The sequence below is a fragment of the Lithobates pipiens genome, unplaced genomic scaffold (genome assembly GCF_037356315.1).
Source record: "Lithobates pipiens isolate NorthernLeopardFrog02 unplaced genomic scaffold, aLitPip1_a1.2 Scaffold_16, whole genome shotgun sequence".
NCBI classification, from domain to species: Eukaryota; Metazoa; Chordata; class Amphibia; order Anura; family Ranidae; genus Lithobates; species Lithobates pipiens.
In genome coordinates, this window is record NW_027507748.1 from 202,682,581 (window position 1) to 202,700,334 (window position 17,754).

A 17,754-nucleotide genomic window follows, 5' to 3' on the forward strand; every position below is an offset into this window, starting at 1 on the left:
TGTTTTAAAAACAGCTGAGTTTGCAAGTTTGTGTTTAAGTCTATTTTGAAAACTATGCTTTTTTTTTTTTTGTATTTGTCAGATGGAAAGGAAAAAAATGACATTATACTTCTATGTGGGAAGATTATTTGCAGTGTGACACGCAGTAGCTGCCAATGTTTTTCCTTTGGCTTCTGCGCTTGGAGGAATTGCAAAACTGAAACAACGCTCACGGAACCCAAGGAAAAATGATGGTGCTTTATATGTTAAAAAGATAAAGAAAATACTGTCATCACTGACAAACCATTCTTTCGGAAGCAAAAGAAACATGCCAGACCATTCTGTTTTTAAAGTGGTGGAAACAAAAATACTCCATCTGTGTTTTAGTTTCTCCTGTTACTGCGCTGAACAAGACTGTGAGGTGCTGTTAAAACTTTGCTCGGCTTACCAAAAGGACATCCAAAAGAATCAAGATAGCCAATATAAGGCATCAAGAAATGTTACAATTTGAGAGAAAAGAATTGCAAAATTATTTTTCTTTAGAATAGGACATTGGCAAACAGGCATATTAATTATTACTACTTGATTTCTACAAGTAGTTTACATTGGATTTTGACAAACATGTTCACAATTTGTTGAAGGAATAGTGATTAAAATGTTGCTGAAATCTTTGATTTGTCAAGGTAGGACTATGTTTTCAGGGATAATTTCTGTAGAATGCAAAGGGAGAAATGTGCTCGAAAGTGTCCATACTCACCTTCCACGATGATGAATTTTAGGGTTCTTGTCTCATTAGGACTGCTGTTGGCAGTGCTGCTCTCTGCAGATGCTGCCACCATTTGATGACTTGGTCATCTTTCCTGATGGGAAGATGGCTGGCGGGAACTCATTCAGAGTGGTTGTTTGAATGCTAAATGTCTATTTTTGTTTTAAAAACAGCTGAGTTTGCAAGTTTGTGTTTTTGTCTATTTTGAAAATATGCTTTTTTTTTTTTTTTTGTATTTGTCAGATGGAATGGAAAAAAATGACATTATACTTCTATGTGGGAAGATTATTTGCAGTGTGACACGCAGTAGCTGCCAATGTTTTTCCTTTGGCTTCTGCGCTTGGAGGAATTGCAAAACTGAAACAACGCTCACGGAACCCAAGGAAAAATTATGGTGCTTTATATGTTAAAAAGATAAAGAAAATACTGTCATCACTGACAAACCATTCTTTCGGAAGCAAAAGAAACATGCCAGACCATTCTGTTTTTAAAGTGGTGGAAACAAAAATACTCCATCTGTGTTTTAGTTTCTCCTGTTACTGCGCTGAACAAGACTGTGAGGTGCTGTTAAAACTTTGCTCGGCTTACCAAAAGGACATCCAAAAGAATCAAGATAGCCAATATAAGGCATCAAGAAATGTTACAATTTGAGAGAAAAGAATTGCAAAATTTTTTTTCTTTAGAATAGGACATTGGCAAACAGGCATATTAATTATTACTACTTGATTTCTACAAGTAGTTTACATTGGATTTTGACAAACATGTTCACAATTTGTTGAAGGAATAGTGATTAAAATGTTGCTGAAATCTTTGATTTGTCAAGGTAGGACGATATTTTCAGGGCTCATTTCTGTAGAATGCAAAGGGAGAAATGTGCTCGAAAGTGTCCATACTCACCTTCCACGATGATGAATTTTAGGGTTCTTGTCTCATTAGGACTGCTGTTGGCAGTGCTGCTCTCTGCAGATGCTGCCACCATTTGATGACTTGGTCATCTTTCCTGATGGGAAGATGGCTGGCGGGAACTCATTCAGAGTGGTTGTTTGAATGCTAAATGTCTATTTTTGTTTTAAAAACAGCTGAGTTTGCAAGTTTGTGTTTTTGTCTATTTTGAAAACTATGCTTTTTTTTTTTTTTTTGTATTTGTCAGATGGAAAGTAAAAAAATGACATTATACTTCTATGTGGGAAGATTATTTGCAGTGTGACACGCAGTAGCTGCCAATGTTTTTCCTTTGGCTTCTGCGCTTGGAGGAATTGCAAAACTGAAACAACGCTCACGGAACCCAAGGAAAAATTATGGTGCTTTATATGTTAAAAAGATAAAGAAAATACTGTCATCACTGACAAACCATTCTTTCGGAAGCAAAAGAAACATGCCAGACCATTCTGTTTTTAAAGTGGTGGAAACAAAAATACTCCATCTGTGTTTTAGTTTCTCCTGTTACTGCGCTGAACAAGACTGTGAGGTGCTGTTAAAACTTTGCTCGGCTTACCAAAAGGACATCCAAAAGAATCAAGATAGCCAATATAAGGCATCAAGAAATGTTACAATTTGAGAGAAAAGAATTGCAAAATTATTTTTCTTTAGAATAGGACATTGGCAAACAGGCATATTAATTATTACTACTTGATTTCTACAAGTAGTTTACATTGGATTTTGACAAACATGTTCACAATTTGTTGAAGGAATAGTGATTAAAATGTTGCTGAAATCTTTGATTTGTCAAGGTAGGACTATATTTTCAGGGATCATTTCTGTAGAATGCAAAGGGAAAAATGTGCTCGAAAGTGTCCATACTCACCTTCCACGATGATGAATTTTAGGGTTCTTGTCTCATTAGGACTGCTGTTGGCAGTGCTGCTCTCTGCAGATGCTGCCACCATTTGATGACTTGGTCATTTTTCCTGATGGGAAGATGGCTGGCGGGAACTCATTCAGAGTGGTTGTTTGAATGCTAAATGTCTATTTTTGTTTTAAAAACAGCTGAGTTTGTAAGTTTGTGTTTATGTCTATCTTGAAATCTATGCTTTTTTTTTTTTGTATTTGTCAGATGGAAAGGAAAAAAATGACATTATACTTCTATGTGGGAAGATTATTTGCAGTGTGACACGCAGTAGCTGCCAATGTTTTTCCTTTGGCTTCTGCGCTTGTAGGAATTGCAAAACTGAAACATCGCTCACGGAACCCAAGGAAAAATTATGGTGCTTTATATGTTAAAAAGATAAAGAAAATACTGTCATCACTGACAAACCATTCTTTCGGAAGCAAAAGAAACATGCCAGACCATTCTGTTTTTAAAGTGGTGGAAACAAAAATACTCCATCTGTCTTTTAGTTTCTCCTGTTACTGCGCTGAACAAGACTGTGAGGTGCTGTTAAAACTTTGCTCGGCTTACCAAAAGGACATCCAAAAGAATCAAGATAGCCAATATAAGGCATCAAGAAATGTTACAATTTGAGAGAAAAGAATTGCAAAATTATTTTTCTTTAGAATAGGACATTGGCAAACAGGCATATTAATTATTACTACTTGATTTCTACAAGTAGTTTACATTGGATTTTGACAAACATGTTCACAATTTGTTGAAGGAATAGTGATTAAAATGTTGCTGAAATCTTTGATTTGTCAAGGTAGGACTATATTTTCAGGGATCATTTCTGAAGAATGCAAAGGGAGAAATGTGCTCGAAAGTGTCCATACTCACCTTCCACGATGATGAATTTTAGGGTTTTTGTCTCATTAGGACTGCTGTTGGCAGTGCTGCTCTCTGCAGATGCTGCCACCATTTGATGACTTGGTCATCTTTCCTGATGAGAAGATGGCTGGCGGGAACTCATTCAGAGTGGTTGTTTGAATGCTAAATGTCTATTTTTGTTTTAAAAACAGCTGAGTTTGCAAGTTTGTGTTTTTGTCTATTTTGAAAACTATGCTTTTTTTTTTTTTTTTTTGTATTTGTCAGATGGAAAGGAAAAAAATGACATTATACTTCTATGTGGGAAGATTATTTGCAGTGTGACACGCAGTAGCTGCCAATGTTTTTCCTTTGGCTTCTGCCCTTGGAGGAATTGCAAAACTGAAACAACGCTCACGGAACCCAAGGAAAAATTATGGTGCTTTATATGTTAAAAAGATAAAGAAAATACTGTCATCACTGACAAACCATTCTTTCGGAAGCAAAAGAAACATGCCAGACCATTCTGTTTTTAAAGTGGTGGAAACAAAAATACTCCATCTGTGTTTTAGTTTCTCCTGTTACTGCGCTGAACAAGACTGTGAGGTGCTGTTAAAACTTTGCTCGGCTTACCAAAAGGACATCCAAAAGAATCAAGATAGCCAATATAAGGCATCAAGAAATGTTACAATTTGAGAGAAAAGAATTGCAAAATTATTTTTCTTTAGAATAGGACATTGGCAAACAGGCATATTAATTATTACTACTTGATTTCTACAAGTAGTTTACATTGGATTTTGACAAACATGTTCACAATTTGTTGAAGGAATAGTGATTAAAATGTTGCTGAAATCTTTGATTTGTCAAGGTAGGACTATATTTTCAGGGATCATTTCTGTAGAATGCAAAGGGAGAAATGTGCTCGAAAGTGTCCATGCTCACCTTCCACGATGATGAATTTTAGGGTTCTTGTCTCATTAGGACTGCTGTTGGCAGTGCTGCTCTCTGCAGATGCTGCCACCATTTGATGACTTGGTCATCTTTCCTGATGGGAAGATGGCTGGCGGGAACTCATTCAGAGTGGTTGTTTGAATGCTAAATGTCTATTTTTGTTTTAAAAACAGTTGAGTTTGCAAGTTTGTGTTTTTGTCTATTTTGAAAACTATGCTTTTTTTTTTTTGTATTTGTCAGATGGAAAGGAAAAAAATGACATTATACTTCTATGTGGGAAGATTATTTGCAGTGTGACACGCAGTAGCTGCCAATGTTTTTCCTTTGGCTTCTGCGCTTGGAGGAATTGCAAAACTGAAACAACGCTCACGGAACCCAAGGAAAAATTATGGTGCTTTATATGTTAAAAAGATAAAGAAAATACTGTCATCACTGACAAACCATTCTTTCGGAAGCAAAAGAAACATGCCAGACCATTCTGTTTTTAAAGTGGTGGAAACAAAAATACTCCATCTGTGTTTTAGTTTCTCCTGTTACTGCGCTGAACAAGACTGTGAGGTGCTGTTAAAACTTTGCTCGGCTTACCAAAAGGACATCCAAAAGAATCAAGATAGCCAATATAAGGCATCAAGAAATGTTACAATTTGAGAGAAAAGAATTGCAAAATTATTTTTCTTTAGAATAGGACATTGGCAAACAGGCATATTAATTATTACTACTTGATTTCTACAAGTAGTTTACATTGGATTTTGACAAACATGTTCACAATTTGTTGAAGGAATAGTGATTAAAATGTTGCTGAAATCTTTGATTTGTCAAGGTAGGACTATATTTTCAGGGATCATTTCTGTAGAATGCAAAGGGAGAAATGTGCTCGAAAGTGTCCATACTCACCTTCCACGATGATGAATTTTAGGGTTCTTGTCTCATGAGGACTGCTGTTGGCAGTGCTGCTCTCTGCAGATGCTGCCACCATTTGATGACTTGGTCATCTTTCCTGATGGGAAGATGGCTGGCGGGAACTCATTCAGAGTGGTTGTTTGAATGCTAAATGTCTATTTTTGTTTTAAAAACAGCTGAGTTTGCAAGTTTGTGTTTTTGTCTATTTTGAAAACTATGCTTTTTTTTTTTTTTTTTGTATTTGTCAGATGGAAAGGAAAAAAATGACATTATACTTCTATGTGGGAAGATTATTTGCAGTGTGACACGCAGTAGCTGCCAATGTTTTTCCTTTGGCTTCTGCGCTTGGAGGAATTGCAAAACTGAAACAACGCTCACGGAACCCAAGGAAAAATTATGGTGCTTTATATGTTAAAAAGATAAAGAAAATACTGTCATCACTGACAAACCATTCTTTCGGAAGCAAAAGAAACATGCCAGACCATTCTGTTTTTAAAGTGGTGGAAACAAAAATACTCCATCTGTGTTTTAGTTTCTCCTGTTACTGCGCTGAACAAGACTGTGAGGTGCTGTTAAAACTTTGCTCGGCTTACCAAAAGGACATCCAAAAGAATCAAGATAGCCAATATAAGGCATCAAGAAATGTTACAATTTGAGAGAAAAGAATTGCAAAATTATTTTTCTTTAGAATAGGACATTGGCAAACAGGCATATTAATTATTACTACTTGATTTCTACAAGTAGTTTACATTGGATTTTGACAAACATGTTCACAATTTGTTGAAGGAATAGTGATTAAAATGTTGCTGAAATCTTTGATTTGTCAAGGTAGGACTATATTTTCAGGGATCATTTCTGTAGAATGCAAAGGGAGAAATGTGCTCGAAAGTGTCCATACTCACCTTCCACGATGATGAATTTTAGGGTTCTTGTCTCATTAGGACTGCTGTTGGCAGTGCTGCTCTCTGCAGATGCTGCCACCATTTGATGACTTGGTCATCTTTCCTGATGGGAAGATGGCTGGCGGGAACTCATTCAGAGTGGTTGTTTGAATGCTAAATGTCTATTTTTGTTTTAAAAACAGCTGAGTTTGTAAGTTTGTGTTTATGTCTATCTTGAAATCTATGCTTTTTTTTTTTTGTATTTGTCAGATGGAAAGGAAAAAAATGACATTATACTTCTATTTGGGAAGATTATTTGCAGTGTGACACGCAGTAGCTGCCAATGTTTTTCCTTTGGCTTCTGCGCTTGGAGGAATTGCAAAACTGAAACAACGCTCACGGAACCCAAGGAAAAATTATGGTGCTTTATATGTTAAAAAGATAAAGAAAATACTGTCATCACTGACAAACCATTCTTTCGGAAGCAAAAGAAACATGCCAGACCATTCTGTTTTTAAAGTGGTGGAAACAAAAATACTCCATCTGTGTTTTAGTTTCTCCTGTTACTGCGCTGAACAAGACTGTGAGGTGCTGTTAAAACTTTGCTCGGCTTACCAAAAGGACATCCAAAAGAATCAAGATAGCCAATATAAGGCATCAAGAAATGTTACAATTTGAGAGAAAAGAATTGCAAAATTATTTTTCTTTAGAATAGGACATTGGCAAACAGGCATATTAATTATTACTACTTGATTTCTACAAGTAGTTTACATTGGATTTTGACAAACATGTTCACAATTTGTTGAAGGAATAGTGATTAAAATGTTGCTGAAATCTTTGATTTGTCAAGGTAGGACTATATTTTCAGGGATCATTTCTGTAGAATGCCACGGGAGAAATGTGCTCGAAAGTGTCCATACTTACCTTCCACGATGATGAATTTTAGGGTTTTTGTCTCATTAGGACTGCTGTTGGCAGTGCTGCTCTCTGCAGATGCTGCCACCATTTGATGACTTGGTCATCTTTCCTGATGAGAAGATGGCTGGCGGGAACTCATTCAGAGTGGTTGTTTGAATGCTAAATGTCTATTTTTGTTTTAAAAACAGCTGAGTTTGCAAGTTTGTGTTTTTGTCTATTTTGAAAACTATGCTTTTTTTTTTTGTATTTGTCAGATGGAAAGGAAAAAAATGACATTATACTTCTATGTGGGAAGATTATTTGCAGTGTGACACGCAGTAGCTGCCAATGTTTTTCCTTTGGCTTCTGCGCTTGGAGGAATTGCAAAACTGAAACAACGCTCACGGAACCCAAGGAAAAATTATGGTGCTTTATATGTTAAAAAGATAAAGAAAATACTGTCATCACTGACAAACCATTCTTTCGGAAGCAAAAGAAACATGCCAGACCATTCTGTTTTTAAAGTGGTGGAAACAAAAATACTCCATCTGTGTTTTAGTTTCTCCTGTTACTGCGCTGAACAAGACTGTGAGGTGCTGTTAAAACTTTGCTCGGCTTACCAAAAGGACATCCAAAAGAATCAAGATAGCCAATATAAGGCATCAAGAAATGTTACAATTTGAGAGAAAAGAATTGCAAAATTATTTTTCTTTAGAATAGGACATTGGCAAACAGGCATATTAATTATTACTACTTGATTTCTACAAGTAGTTTACATTGGATTTTGACAAACATGTTCACAATTTGTTGAAGGAATAGTGATTAAAATGTTGCTGAAATCTTTGATTTGTCAAGGTAGGACTATATTTTCAGGGATCATTTCTGTAGAATGCAAAGGGAGAAATGTGCTCGAAAGTGTCCATGCTCACCTTCCACGATGATGAATTTTAGGGTTCTTGTCTCATTAGGACTGCTGTTGGCAGTGCTGCTCTCTGCAGATGCTGCCACCATTTGATGACTTGGTCATCTTTCCTGATGGGAAGATGGCTGGCGGGAACTCATTCAGAGTGGTTGTTTGAATGCTAAATGTCTATTTTTGTTTTAAAAACAGCTGAGTTTGCAAGTTTGTGTTTTTGTCTATTTTGAAAACTATGCTTTTTTTTTTTTTTTGTATTTGTCAGATGGAAAGGAAAAAAATGACATTATACTTCTATGTGGGAAGATTATTTGCAGTGTGACACGCAGTAGCTGCCAATGTTTTTCCTTTGGCTTCTGCGCTTGGAGGAATTGCAAAACTGAAACAACGCTCACGGAACCCAAGGAAAAATTACGGTGCTTTATATGTTAAAAAGATAAAGAAAATACTGTCATCACTGACAAACCATTCTTTCGGAAGCAAAAGAAACATGCCAGACCATTCTGTTTTTAAAGTGGTGGAAACAAAAATACTCCATCTGTGTTTTAGTTTCTCCTGTTACTGCGCTGAACAAGACTGTGAGGTGCTGTTAAAACTTTGCTCGGCTTACCAAAAGGACATCCAAAAGAATCAAGATAGCCAATATAAGGCATCAAGAAATGTTACAATTTGAGAGAAAAGAATTGCAAAATTATTTTTCTTTAGAATAGGACATTGGCAAACAGGCATATCAATTATTACTACTTGATTTCTACAAGTAGTTTACATTGGATTTTGACAAACATGTTCACAATTTGTTGAAGGAATAGTGATTAAAATGTTGCTGAAATCTTTGATTTGTCAAGGTAGGACTATATTTTCAGGGATCATTTCTGTAGAATGCAAAGGGAGAAATGTGCTCGAAAGTGTCCATACTCACCTTCCACGATGATGAATTTTAGGGTTCTTGTCTCATTAGGACTGCTGTTGGCAGTGCTGCTCTCTGCAGATGCTGCCACCATTTGATGACTTGGTCATCTTTCCTGATGGGAAGATGGCTGGCGGGAACTCATTCAGAGTGGTTGTTTGAATGCTAAATGTCTATTTTTGTTTTAAAAACAGCTGAGTTTGCAAGTTTGTGTTTTTGTCTATTTTGAAAACTATGCTTTTTTTTTTTTTTTGTATTTGTCAGATGGAAAGGAAAAAAATGACATTATACTTCTATGTGGGAAGATTATTTGCAGTGTGACACGCAGTAGCTGCCAATGTTTTTCCTTTGGCTTCTGCGCTTGGAGGAATTGCAAAACTGAAACAACGCTCACGGAACCCAAGGAAAAATTACGGTGCTTTATATGTTAAAAAGATAAAGAAAATACTGTCATCACTGACAAACCATTCTTTCGGAAGCAAAAGAAACATGCCAGACCATTCTGTTTTTAAAGTGGTGGAAACAAAAATACTCCATCTGTGTTTTAGTTTCTCCTGTTACTGCGCTGAACAAGACTGTGAGGTGCTGTTAAAACTTTGCTCGGCTTACCAAAAGGACATCCAAAAGAATCAAGATAGCCAATATAAGGCATCAAGAAATGTTACAATTTGAGAGAAAAGAATTGCAAAATTATTTTTCTTTAGAATAGGACATTGGCAAACAGGCATATCAATTATTACTACTTGATTTCTACAAGTAGTTTACATTGGATTTTGACAAACATGTTCACAATTTGTTGAAGGAATAGTGATTAAAATGTTGCTGAAATCTTTGATTTGTCAAGGTAGGACTATATTTTCAGGGATCATTTCTGTAGAATGCAAAGGGAGAAATGTGCTCGAAAGTGTCCATACTCACCTTCCACGATGATGAATTTTAGGGTTCTTGTCTCATTAGGACTGCTGTTGGCAGTGCTGCTCTCTGCAGATGCTGCCACCATTTGATGACTTGGTCATCTTTCCTGATGGGAAGATGGCTGGCGGGAACTCATTCAGAGTGGTTGTTTGAATGCTAAATGTCTATTTTTGTTTTAAAAACAGCTGAGTTTGCAAGTTTGTGTTTTTGTCTATTTTGAAAACTATGCTTTTTTTTTTTTCTGTATTTGTCAGATGGAAAGGAAAAAAATGACATTATACTTCTATGTGGGAAGATTATTTGCAGTGTGACACGCAGTAGCTGCCAATGTTTTTCCTTTGGCTTCTGCGCTTGGAGGAATTGCAAAACTGAAACAACGCTCACGGAACCCAAGGAAAAATTATGGTGCTTTATATGTTAAAAAGATAAAGAAAATACTGTCATCACTGACAAACCATTCTTTGGGAAGCAAAAGAAACATGCCAGACCATTCTGTTTTTAAAGTGGTGGAAACAAAAATACTCCATCTGTGTTTTAGTTTCTCCTGTTACTGCGCTGAACAAGACTGTGAGGTGCTGTTAAAACTTTGCTCGGCTTACCAAAAGGACATCCAAAAGAATCAAGATAGCCAATATAAGGCATCAAGAAATGTTACAATTTGAGAGAAAAGAATTGCAAAATTATTTTTCTTTAGAATAGGACATTGGCAAGCAGGCATATTAATTATTACTACTTGATTTCTACAAGTAGTTTACATTGGATTTTGACAAACATGTTCACAATTTGTTGAAGGAATAGTGATTAAAATGTTGCTGAAATCTTTGATTTGTCAAGGTAGGACTATATTTTCAGGGATCATTTCTGTAGAATGCAAAGGGAGAAATGTGCTCGAAAGTGTCCATACTCACCTTCCACGATGATGAATTTTAGGGTTCTTGTCTCATTAGGACTGCTGTTGGCAGTGCTGCTCTCTGCAGATGCTGCCACCATTTGATGACTTGGTCATCTTTCCTGATGGGAAGATGGCTGGCGGGAACTCATTCAGAGTGGTTGTTTGAATGCTAAATGTCTATTTTTGTTTTAAAAACAGCTGAGTTTGCAAGTTTGTGTTTTTGTCTATTTTGAAAACTATGCTTTTTTTTTTTTTTTGTATTTGTCAGATGGAAAGGAAAAAAATGACATTATACTTCTATGTGGGAAGATTATTTGCAGTGTGACACGCAGTAGCTGCCAATGTTTTTCCTTTGGCTTCTGCGCTTGGAGGAATTGCAAAACTGAAACAACGCTCACGGAACCCAAGGAAAAATTATGGTGCTTTATATGTTAAAAAGATAAAGAAAATACTGTCATCACTGACAAACCATTCTTTCGGAAGCAAAAGAAACATGCCAGACCATTCTGTTTTTAAAGTGGTGGAAACAAAAATACTCCATCTGTGTTTTAGTTTCTCCTGTTACTGCGCTGAACAAGACTGTGAGGTGCTGTTAAAACTTTGCTCGGCTTACCAAAAGGACATCCAAAAGAATCAAGATAGCCAATATAAGGCATCAAGAAATGTTACAATTTGAGAGAAAAGAATTGCAAAATTATTTTTCTTTAGAATAGGACATTGGCAAACAGGCATATTAATTATTACTACTTGATTTCTACAAGTAGTTTACATTGGATTTTGACAAACATGTTCACAATTTGTTGAAGGAATAGTGATTAAAATGTTGCTGAAATCTTTGATTTGTCAAGGTAGGACTATATTTTCAGGGATCATTTCTGTAGAATGCAAAGGGAGAAATGTGCTCGAAAGTGTCCATACTCACCTTCCACGATGATGAATTTTAGGGTTCTTGTCTCATTAGGACTGCTGTTGGCAGTGCTGCTCTCTGCAGATGCTGCCACCATTTGATGACTTGGTCATCTTTCCTGATGGGAAGATGGCTGGCGGGAACTCATTCAGAGTGGTTGTTTGAATGCTAAATGTCTATTTTTGTTTTAAAAACAGCTGAGTTTGCAAGTTTGTGTTTTTGTCTATTTTGAAAACTATGCTTTTTTTTTTTTTTTTTGTATTTGTCAGATGGAAAGGAAAAAAATGACATTATACTTCTATGTGGGAAGATTATTTGCAGTGTGACACGCAGTAGCTGCCAATGTTTTTCCTTTGGCTTCTGCGCTTGGAGGAATTGCAAAACTGAAACAACGCTCACGGAACCCAAGGAAAAATTATGGTGCTTTATATGTTAAAAAGATAAAGAAAATACTGTCATCACTGACAAACCATTCTTTCGGAAGCAAAAGAAACATGCCAGACCATTCTGTTTTTAAAGTGGTGGAAACAAAAATACTCCATCTGTGTTTTAGTTTCTCCTGTTACTGCGCTGAACAAGACTGTGAGGTGCTGTTAAAACTTTGCTCGGCTTACCAAAAGGACATCCAAAAGAATCAAGATAGCCAATATAAGGCATCAAGAAATGTTACAATTTGAGAGAAAAGAATTGCAAAATTATTTTTCTTTAGAATAGGACATTGGCAAACAGGCATATTAATTATTACTACTTGATTTCTACAAGTAGTTTACATTGGATTTTGACAAACATGTTCACAATTTGTTGAAGGAATAGTGATTAAAATGTTGCTGAAATCTTTGATTTGTCAAGGTAGGACTATATTTTCAGCGATCATTTCTGTAGAATGCAAAGGGAGAAATGTGCTCGAAAGTGTCCATACTCACCTTCCACGATGATGAATTTTAGGGTTTTTGTCTCATTAGGACTGCTGTTGGCAGTGCTGCTCTCTGCAGATGCTGCCACCATTTGATGACTTGGTCATCTTTCCTGATGGGAAGATGGCTGGCGGGAACTCATTCAGAGTGGTTGTTTGAATGCTAAATGTCTATTTTTGTTTTAAAAACAGCTGAGTTTGCAAGTTTGTGTTTTTGTCTATTTTGAAAACTATGCTTTTTTTTTTTTTGTATTTGTCGGATGGAAAGGAAAAAAATGACATTATACTTCTATGTGGGAAGATTATTTGCAGTGTGACACGCAGTAGCTGCCAATGTTTTTCCTTTGGCTTCTGCGCTTGGAGGAATTGCAAAACTGAAACAACGCTCACGGAACCCAAGGAAAAATGATGGTGCTTTATATGTTAAAAAGATAAAGAAAATACTGTCATCACTGACAAACCATTCTTTCGGAAGCAAAAGAAACATGCCAGACCATTCTGTTTTTAAAGTGGTGGAAACAAAAATACTCCATCTGTGTTTTAGTTTCTCCTGTTACTGCGCTGAACAAGACTGTGAGGTGCTGTTAAAACTTTGCTCGGCTTACCAAAAGGACATCCAAAAGAATCAAGATAGCCAATATAAGGCATCAAGAAATGTTACAATTTGAGAGAAAAGAATTGCAAAATTATTTTTCTTTAGAATAGGACATTGGCAAACAGGCATATTAATTATTACTACTTGATTTCTACAAGTAGTTTACATTGGATTTTGACAAACATGTTCACAATTTGTTGAAGGAATAGTGATTAAAATGTTGCTGAAATCTTTGATTTGTCAAGGTAAGACTATATTTTCAGGGATCATTTCTGTAGAATGCAAAGGGAGAAATGTGCTCGAAAGTGTACATACTCACCTTCCACGATGATGAATTTTAGGGTTCTTGTCTCATTAGGACTGCTGTTGGCAGTGCTGCTCTCTGCAGATGCTGCCACCATTTGATGACTTGGTCATCTTTCCTGATGGGAAGATGGCTGGCGGGAACTCATTCAGAGTGGTTGTTTGAATGCTAAATGTCTATTTTTGTTTTAAAAACAGCTGAGTTTGCAAGTTTGTGTTTTTGTCTATTTTGAAAACTATGCTTTTTTTTTTTTTCTGTATTTGTCAGATGGAAAGGAAAAAAATGACATTATACTTCTATGTGGGAAGATTATTTGCAGTGTGACACGCAGTAGCTGCCAATGTTTTTCCTTTGGCTTCTGCGCTTGGAGGAATTGCAAAACTGAAACAACGCTCACGGAACCCAAGGAAAAATTATGGTGCTTTATATGTTAAAAAGATAAAGAAAATACTGTCATCACTGACAAACCATTCTTTGGGAAGCAAAAGAAACATGCCAGACCATTCTGTTTTTAAAGTGGTGGAAACAAAAATACTCCATCTGTGTTTTAGTTTCTCCTGTTACTGCGCTGAACAAGACTGTGAGGTGCTGTTAAAACTTTGCTCGGCTTACCAAAAGGACATCCAAAAGAATCAAGATAGCCAATATAAGGCATCAAGAAATGTTACAATTTGAGAGAAAAGAATTGCAAAATTATTTTTCTTTAGAATAGGACATTGGCAAGCAGGCATATTAATTATTACTACTTGATTTCTACAAGTAGTTTACATTGGATTTTGACAAACATGTTCACAATTTGTTGAAGGAATAGTGATTAAAATGTTGCTGAAATCTTTGATTTGTCAAGGTAGGACTATATTTTCAGGGATCATTTCTGTAGAATGCAAAGGGAGAAATGTGCTCGAAAGTGTCCATACTCACCTTCCACGATGATGAATTTTAGGGTTCTTGTCTCATTAGGACTGCTGTTGGCAGTGCTGCTCTCTGCAGATGCTGCCACCATTTGATGACTTGGTCATCTTTCCTGATGGGAAGATGGCTGGCGGGAACTCATTCAGAGTGGTTGTTTGAATGCTAAATGTCTATTTTTGTTTTAAAAACAGCTGAGTTTGCAAGTTTGTGTTTTTGTCTATTTTGAAAACTATGCTTTTTTTTTTTTTTTGTATTTGTCAGATGGAAAGGAAAAAAATGACATTATACTTCTATTTGGGAAGATTATTTGCAGTGTGACACGCAGTAGCTGCTAATGTTTTTCCTTTGGCTTCTGCGCTTGGAGGAATTGCAAAACTGAAACAACGCTCACGGAACCCAAGGAAAAATTATGGTGCTTTATATGTTAAAAAGATAAAGAAAATACTGTCATCACTGACAAACCATTCTTTCGGAAGCAAAAGAAACATGCCAGACCATTCTGTTTTTAAAGTGGTGGAAACAAAAATACTCCATCTGTGTTTTAGTTTCTCCTGTTACTGCGCTGAACAAGACTGTGAGGTGCTGTTAAAACTTTGCTCGGCTTACCAAAAGGACATCCAAAAGAATCAAGATAGCCAATATAAGGCATCAAGAAATGTTACAATTTGAGAGAAAAGAATTGCAAAATTATTTTTCTTTAGAATAGGACATTGGCAAACAGGCATATTAATTATTACTACTTGATTTCTACAAGTAGTTTACATTGGATTTTGACAAACATGTTCACAATTTGTTGAAGGAATAGTGATTAAAATGTTGCTGAAATCTTTGATTTGTCAAGGTAGGACTATATTTTCAGGGATCATTTCTGTAGAATGCAAAGGGAGAAATGTGCTCGAAAGTGTCCATACTCACCTTCCACGATGATGAATTTTAGGGTTTTTGTCTCATTAGGACTGCTGTTGGCAGTGCTGCTCTCTGCAGATGCTGCCACCATTTGATGACTTGGTCATCTTTCCTGATGAGAAGATGGCTGGCGGGAACTCATTCAGAGTGGTTGTTTGAATGCTAAATGTCTATTTTTGTTTTAAAAACAGCTGAGTTTGCAAGTTTGTGTTTTTGTCTATTTTGAAAACTATGCTTTTTTTTTTTTTTTTTGTATTTGTCAGATGGAAAGGAAAAAAATGACATTATACTTCTATGTGGGAAGATTATTTGCAGTGTGACACGCAGTAGCTGCCAATGTTTTTCCTTTGGCTTCTGCGCTTGGAGGAATTGCAAAACTGAAACAACGCTCACGGAACCCAAGGAAAAATTATGGTGCTTTATATGTTAAAAAGATAAAGAAAATACTGTCATCACTGACAAACCATTCTTTCGGAAGCAAAAGAAACATGCCAGACCATTCTGTTTTTAAAGTGGTGGAAACAAAAATACTCCATCTGTGTTTTAGTTTCTCCTGTTACTGCGCTGAACAAGACTGTGAGGTGCTGTTAAAACTTTGCTCGGCTTACCAAAAGGACATCCAAAAGAATCAAGATAGCCAATATAAGGCATCAAGAAATGTTACAATTTGAGAGAAAAGAATTGCAAAATTATTTTTCTTTAGAATAGGACATTGGCAAACAGGCATATTAATTATTACTACTTGATTTCTACAAGTAGTTTACATTGGATTTTGACAAACATGTTCACAATTTGTTGAAGGAATAGTGATTAAAATGTTGCTGAAATCGTTGATTTGTCAAGGTAGGACTATATTTTCAGGGATCATTTCTGTAGAATGCAAAGGGAAAAATGTGCTCGAAAGTGTCCATACTCACCTTCCACGATGATGAATTTTAGGGTTCTTGTCTCATTAGGACTGCTGTTGGCAGTGCTGCTCTCTGCAGATGCTGCCACCATTTGATGACTTGGTCATCTTTCCTGATGGGAAGATGGCTGGCGGGAACTCATTCAGAGTGGTTGTTTGAATGCTAAATGTCTATTTTTGTTTTAAAAACAGTTGAGTTTGCAAGTTTGTGTTTTTGTCTATTTTGAAAACTATGCTTTTTTTTTTTTTTGTATTTGTCAGATGGAAAGGAAAAAAATGACATTATACTTCTATGTGGGAAGATTATTTGCAGTGTGACACGCAGTAGCTGCCAATGTTTTTCCTTTGGCTTCTGCGCTTGGAGGAATTGCAAAACTGAAACAACGCTCACGGAACCCAAGGAAAAATTATGGTGCTTTATATGTTAAAAAGATAAAGAAAATACTGTCATCACTGACAAACCATTCTTTCGGAAGCAAAAGAAACATGCCAGACCATTCTGTTTTTAAAGTGGTGGAAACAAAAATACTCCATCTGTGTTTTAGTTTCTCCTGTTACTGCGCTGAACAAGACTGTGAGGTGCTGTTAAAACTTTGCTCGGCTTACCAAAAGGACATCCAAAAGAATCAAGATAGCCAATATAAGGCATCAAGAAATGTTACAATTTGAGAGAAAAGAATTGCAAAATTATTTTTCTTTAGAATAGGACATTGGCAAACAGGCATATTAATTATTACTACTTGATTTCTACAAGTAGTTTACATTGGATTTTGACAAACATGTTCACAATTTGTTGAAGGAATAGTGATTAAAATGTTGCTGAAATCTTTGCTTTGTCAAGGTAGGACTATATTTTCAGGGATCATTTCTGTAGAATGCAAAGGGAGAAATGTGCTCGAAAGTGTCCATGCTCACCTTCCACGATGATGAATTTTAGGGATTTTGTCTCATTAGGACTGCTGTTGGCAGTGCTGCTCTCTGCAGATGCTGCCACCATTTGATGACTTGGTCATCTTTCCTGATGGGAAGATGGCTGGCGGGAACTCATTCAGAGTGGTTGTTTGAATGCTAAATGTCTATTTTTGTTTTAAAAACAGCTGAGTTTGCAAGTTTGTGTTTTTGTCTATTTTGAAAACTATGCTTTTTTTTTTTTTTTTTTGTATTTGTCAGATGGAAAGGAAAAAAATGACATTATACTTCTATGTGGGAAGATTATTTGCAGTGTGACACGCAGTAGCTGCCCATGTTTTTCCTTTGGCTTCTGCGCTTGGAGGAATTGCAAAACTGAAACAACGCTCACGGAACCCAAGGAAAAATTATGGTGCTTTATATGTTAAAAAGATAAAGAAAATACTGTCATCACTGACAAACCATTCTTTCGGAAGCAAAAGAAACATGCCAGACCATTCTGTTTTTAAAGTGGTGGAAACAAAAATACTCCATCTGTGTTTTAGTTTCTCCTGTTACTGCGCTGAACAAGACTGTGAGGTGCTGTTAAAACTTTGCTCGGCTTACCAAAAGGACATCCAAAAGAATCAAGATAGCCAATATAAGGCATCAAGAAATGTTACAATTTGAGAGAAAAGAATTGCAAAATTATTTTTCTTTAGAATAGGACATTGGCAAACAGGC

At 36.2% G+C, this 17,754-nt stretch overlaps 19 non-coding genes across 19 annotated transcripts; all 19 read left to right on the forward strand.

Annotated features, from left to right (window-relative positions):
• Positions 1-664: 664 nt before the first annotated feature.
• LOC143985049 (small nucleolar RNA U3) lies at positions 665-879 on the forward strand. The gene has a single exon (XR_013275362.1). It is a non-coding gene; the product is annotated as a small nucleolar RNA U3 (small nucleolar RNA).
• Positions 880-1,573: 694 nt separating this feature from the next.
• On the forward strand, positions 1,574-1,785 carry LOC143984973 (small nucleolar RNA U3). Its single transcript, XR_013275299.1, has one exon. It is a non-coding gene; the product is annotated as a small nucleolar RNA U3 (small nucleolar RNA).
• Positions 1,786-2,477: 692 nt separating this feature from the next.
• Positions 2,478-2,692, forward strand: LOC143984925 (small nucleolar RNA U3). Its single transcript, XR_013275257.1, has one exon. It is a non-coding gene; the product is annotated as a small nucleolar RNA U3 (small nucleolar RNA).
• A 688-nt stretch (positions 2,693-3,380) lies between these two features.
• On the forward strand, positions 3,381-3,595 carry LOC143985129 (small nucleolar RNA U3). The gene has a single exon (XR_013275431.1). It is a non-coding gene; the product is annotated as a small nucleolar RNA U3 (small nucleolar RNA).
• A 694-nt stretch (positions 3,596-4,289) lies between these two features.
• LOC143984780 (small nucleolar RNA U3) lies at positions 4,290-4,504 on the forward strand. The gene has a single exon (XR_013275131.1). It is a non-coding gene; the product is annotated as a small nucleolar RNA U3 (small nucleolar RNA).
• A 688-nt stretch (positions 4,505-5,192) lies between these two features.
• Positions 5,193-5,407, forward strand: LOC143984536 (small nucleolar RNA U3). The gene has a single exon (XR_013274919.1). It is a non-coding gene; the product is annotated as a small nucleolar RNA U3 (small nucleolar RNA).
• A 693-nt stretch (positions 5,408-6,100) lies between these two features.
• Positions 6,101-6,315, forward strand: LOC143984644 (small nucleolar RNA U3). Its single transcript, XR_013275014.1, has one exon. It is a non-coding gene; the product is annotated as a small nucleolar RNA U3 (small nucleolar RNA).
• A 688-nt stretch (positions 6,316-7,003) lies between these two features.
• Positions 7,004-7,218, forward strand: LOC143984816 (small nucleolar RNA U3). The gene has a single exon (XR_013275163.1). It is a non-coding gene; the product is annotated as a small nucleolar RNA U3 (small nucleolar RNA).
• Positions 7,219-7,905: 687 nt separating this feature from the next.
• On the forward strand, positions 7,906-8,120 carry LOC143984781 (small nucleolar RNA U3). Its single transcript, XR_013275132.1, has one exon. It is a non-coding gene; the product is annotated as a small nucleolar RNA U3 (small nucleolar RNA).
• Positions 8,121-8,811: 691 nt separating this feature from the next.
• LOC143984646 (small nucleolar RNA U3) lies at positions 8,812-9,026 on the forward strand. The gene has a single exon (XR_013275015.1). It is a non-coding gene; the product is annotated as a small nucleolar RNA U3 (small nucleolar RNA).
• Positions 9,027-9,717: 691 nt separating this feature from the next.
• LOC143984647 (small nucleolar RNA U3) lies at positions 9,718-9,932 on the forward strand. Its single transcript, XR_013275016.1, has one exon. It is a non-coding gene; the product is annotated as a small nucleolar RNA U3 (small nucleolar RNA).
• Positions 9,933-10,622: 690 nt separating this feature from the next.
• On the forward strand, positions 10,623-10,837 carry LOC143984648 (small nucleolar RNA U3). Its single transcript, XR_013275017.1, has one exon. It is a non-coding gene; the product is annotated as a small nucleolar RNA U3 (small nucleolar RNA).
• A 691-nt stretch (positions 10,838-11,528) lies between these two features.
• On the forward strand, positions 11,529-11,743 carry LOC143984649 (small nucleolar RNA U3). The gene has a single exon (XR_013275018.1). It is a non-coding gene; the product is annotated as a small nucleolar RNA U3 (small nucleolar RNA).
• Positions 11,744-12,436: 693 nt separating this feature from the next.
• LOC143985101 (small nucleolar RNA U3) lies at positions 12,437-12,651 on the forward strand. The gene has a single exon (XR_013275407.1). It is a non-coding gene; the product is annotated as a small nucleolar RNA U3 (small nucleolar RNA).
• A 689-nt stretch (positions 12,652-13,340) lies between these two features.
• Positions 13,341-13,555, forward strand: LOC143986428 (small nucleolar RNA U3). Its single transcript, XR_013276522.1, has one exon. It is a non-coding gene; the product is annotated as a small nucleolar RNA U3 (small nucleolar RNA).
• Positions 13,556-14,246: 691 nt separating this feature from the next.
• On the forward strand, positions 14,247-14,461 carry LOC143984650 (small nucleolar RNA U3). The gene has a single exon (XR_013275019.1). It is a non-coding gene; the product is annotated as a small nucleolar RNA U3 (small nucleolar RNA).
• Positions 14,462-15,152: 691 nt separating this feature from the next.
• LOC143985023 (small nucleolar RNA U3) lies at positions 15,153-15,367 on the forward strand. Its single transcript, XR_013275341.1, has one exon. It is a non-coding gene; the product is annotated as a small nucleolar RNA U3 (small nucleolar RNA).
• A 693-nt stretch (positions 15,368-16,060) lies between these two features.
• On the forward strand, positions 16,061-16,275 carry LOC143984814 (small nucleolar RNA U3). Its single transcript, XR_013275161.1, has one exon. It is a non-coding gene; the product is annotated as a small nucleolar RNA U3 (small nucleolar RNA).
• A 690-nt stretch (positions 16,276-16,965) lies between these two features.
• On the forward strand, positions 16,966-17,180 carry LOC143985085 (small nucleolar RNA U3). The gene has a single exon (XR_013275393.1). It is a non-coding gene; the product is annotated as a small nucleolar RNA U3 (small nucleolar RNA).
• Positions 17,181-17,754: the final 574 nt, after the last annotated feature.